Genomic DNA, 3,911 nt, shown 5'->3' with positions numbered 1-3,911 from the left:
TTCAGGGGTCTGTCCAGACATTTTGTGAAAGGTCCGTTTTTCGTGAAATTGTGAAAAAATTACTCACAAATTGTCAATCAGGGTCCGCTTTTATGAATTTGTGCAAATAGGGTCCGTTATTGCAAAAAAAAACTTTTTCAAGGTGTTTTAAAATTGTAAAGACATACAAGATTATGCTCAACACTGTAAAATTATAATTAAGAGAATTAAATTTTAAAAAATTAACAGCAAAAGCAGCTACTAAGTTAGAGATTCAACATACAAATATTTGGTATTTAGCCTATACTGCTGAACGCAAGATTCATTTCGGACGAATAAAGGAAGAAGCGTCTACCGAAGACAAAACTTAGTTCGTTTACATCTGTCTTTCTTTACCCCCACCCCCGAGAAGGGTTCATTCGATTAACAAAACAATAATGAAGATAAACAAATTTGTGAAGAGTCCGATTGAAGGATAAATTATTTTGTGAAGGGTCCGTTTTTAAGTTAAAATATTTTGTGAAGGGTCCGTTTTTATGAAAAGATATTTTGTGAAGGGTCCGTTAACGGACCCAAATTTCTTCTAAACAGACTCCTGTGAGTTATTTAAATTAGAATAATGTATCTCAATAGAAATTTAAACCTATGTTTCAAATTCATTCTTCATGTAAAAATAGTTTGAAATTATTTTAACTTTTTTTTTTGAAATTCTAAAATACTGAGAATATTTCAATTGTATAGGTTATCTTCTACCTTAATATTTTAATGATTTAAAAGTTCAATGTTTAAAAATCATTTGTGTGATTTTAAAATTTTAGGCATTTTTGAAACAAAAAATGGTTTTAAAATAAAATAATTGATCATTGTTGGTGATTAATTTAATTTTTGAATATGGCTAGCAATACTCAACATCAGGACTGAATTAAAATTTAGATTTGAAGGAAACTTGTAAGTAACTAACAGGATAATTTAACATAATTCAGGGGTCTGTCTAGGTTTTCCTGAGAGGTACCTATCTTGCGAAAATTTAGGTACGATTTGTGAAAACTAAAAATTATATTAAAAAATCAACACAACAATATGCTAAAAATATGGATTTATCATTTCTTAAGGTATAGAAAAATAAAATTTTAATAAAACATATTTTGTGAAACTACCAGTTTCCCTAAAGTTGAATTTATGAAGGTACAGCTAAACGGTAGTAAATTTGGCCTGGACATACCCTTGTAATAAATTTTTCTTTCACAACTATGTGTAAACTTTTTACACTAAATACACCATAGTTCAAATATGATTAACAGAGAAGCAGTTATTAAAGCTTCACTAATTAATTTTTGAAAAGTTGGTAACAGGCAACATAAAAAAAAAAATTCTTCAGAAAATGCAAAAATCGTTAAAATTTATCTTTCATGTCAAGTGTTTGCTTTTAAATGATTGTTCACACATGTTGAATTATAAAAGCAAGGGGAGATTTCTGTATCGTGATCTGTGGCAGAATAATCGCCAAATCTTGGAAACNACAAAAAAAAAAAAAAAAACATCACTGAAAGGGACCAACTCGAAAGGTATAACTTGTAGTCACCCCCAGGCATCTACAAGTTTTTTTCCAAGAATATTTCAAATTTAGAATATATTTCGCACCTTGGCGATTGTAGTTGGCGCAACAGATCACGATACGGAAATATCCCCAAAAAGGGGCAATATTAAAAAGTTACTATCATCTACTGAGTAATATTAAATATGATTACCTCTGGCAACAAAGTTTAACATAAAGGTTAGAAAAAGGATAAAAAAAACATGTCTTTTGTAGGAATAACAATGTTTATTACATTAAAATAAAACCAATATAAATTTTATTTAAAGCAAAAATGCGATCCTAAATCCCTATTGCAAGAAAATAAAAATAAACAAGAGTATTTTTACCCAACAAATTATAGATTAGATATAGAATTTCCAGATTTCAATGAATTAATTTTCAATATTTTATTAAAATATCTTCCCAAAAAGCAAACGGTCTAAAGTTTAAGGTTTTACAGTTTATTATATTGTTAAACAATTATTCTTAGTTATTAAAAGTTCTAGTCACAAATAGTAGAAATGAGTTATCTTACATTTAAGCTTGTTAGCAATTCAATATATATATAAATACTTTTGTGGCACAGAATTATGCAAGTTGTTTAGAGAATTCCAATCACTTAATTTCCATTACAGAATTGAAAAATTATTAATAGAAAACAGTCTATTACTTAACATCTAAACTAAATTAAGGAGTATCTGTTATTGTATTTGATTTATTTACAGTTAGTGAATTGAAACGTTTTTGACTACTTATTTCTTCTAGTCTTTTTTTCAAATTATATTGAATTTATGAATAAAAAATGTAAGCTAATTTGCGATCACAACGCTCGAATACGCCATCTGGGGAGAGACCGGTTTCATGTCTTTAGCCATTCTCCCTTCCCTTCTTTTCAGTTTTGTAGGAATGTACTACGATATTTTCCTTTTTTATTAAATAAAAATATTTTTTAAAATTTCCGTGATGCTATGGAGGGTGTTTTCAGTAGAAATGTAAACAATAACAATCTCGAGTTGTATGCCTGCTCTAGTTCCGGTTAGAAAGTTTGCAGCTGTTAACTACATGTTATTCTGCGAGGCGATATTTATTGAATAACTCGCTTTTTTAGCAGCCTTGCTTTGGCCTCTTTCCATAAGTTTATTACTGTTTGTTCTTGTTGCAAGCTGTGCACCATCTTACGTTAGTGTTAACACTTTTAGCATTGTAAACAAAGTATTGTTAGCACTGGAAACACAAGTTATAAGTAATCAAATACATTGTTTGCAAGAATCTCAAAACACAACAATGCCAAATGGCTTTAAAATACAACGGAAACAGTAACCTGGAAATTTGGGCAGTACCGAGCTTGCAGCGTTCCCTAGTGTAGAAAACATCATGACTCATTACAGAAAACTCTTATAAATGGTAAAATTTCACTCAAATTTGATAAAAATATCACAATAATAAAACTTCATAGAATATCAAGCCTGTTCTTTAATCACCTAGTAAGCATTACATAAGCGATAGCACAGAAAGCATGTAACCTTACGGCAGCCATTTACTAAATTTTTTTTTCATTGTCACGAAAATGTTTGCACTAAAAAGCATTTTTCAATAGAGCAAAAATGTTGAAATTACAAACCTTTCATCCTAAAAGGATTAAAAATTATTTTTAAAGCTCTTTTGAAAAATATTGTCACTTAGGTAAAAAAGAAAAGCGAATGGTAAACCTTTTTATTATAGTTGTCACAAGGTCGCCGGCAGAATAATATAAAAGGGGGTGCAACCCTCTAACAAACAAGCCCCCCCCCCAAAAAAAAATATTAAAATGTTCTGCTATTGCATTTTGTTTTGTTATTACATATACTTTCATCTGTTAATTTTCTTCAAGATACATTTCTTCATTGTTAACAAGATATTTTAAAAAAAGCACGAAATTCTTGTACTTGCAAATTTTGAAACCAGAAACTGTATTGATGATGCTAGCATAGCTACTGACTTTGAAACACAAATAACTACAAACAGTAGTTTCGTATACTAACGTGTTTATTGTGCACGCTTAACATTGGTATTTATTGTGTTGATGAAGTTTTACAGTTGTGAGAAGTCAGTTTGTGTTATACACCTTTGTTAAGCTAAATAACTAATAAAAAATATTATATTATTTATATTTTGTTAAATGAAATTTCAAAATATAGCTTAGATATCTGCCAAGTTTGAGCATGCTCAGTGTACATTAGAAAAGAATCAAAGACGACTCAGAATTTATTGAAAAAGTTATAAACAGATTTGGACAGCAAACAAGACGATTACAATTCTTGTTTGATTAAACAATTTTTTTATTGTTATGTATCAATTATTTGTTTTTGAAAAAAAA

General features: G+C 29.1%; 1 protein-coding gene across 1 annotated transcript in view; it reads right to left on the bottom strand.

Moving 5' to 3' along the window:
• The window catches only part of LOC107443472 (blocked early in transport 5), a 141,127-nt gene extending 138,827 nt beyond the window's left edge, over positions 1–2,300 (bottom strand). The window contains exon 1 of the mRNA XM_071184825.1: positions 2,091–2,300. The gene's annotated coding sequence lies outside the window, so the exon portion shown is untranslated. The remainder of the gene's footprint in view (positions 1–2,090) is intronic.
• Between the last annotated feature and the right edge of the window lie 1,611 nt (positions 2,301–3,911).

This window comes from Parasteatoda tepidariorum, chromosome 9 (assembly GCF_043381705.1).
Source record: "Parasteatoda tepidariorum isolate YZ-2023 chromosome 9, CAS_Ptep_4.0, whole genome shotgun sequence".
Classification (NCBI taxonomy): Eukaryota; Metazoa; Arthropoda; class Arachnida; order Araneae; family Theridiidae; genus Parasteatoda; species Parasteatoda tepidariorum.
Note: the sequence above shows the minus strand (reverse complement) of the source record. Positions and strands in the feature narration are given on the sequence as shown.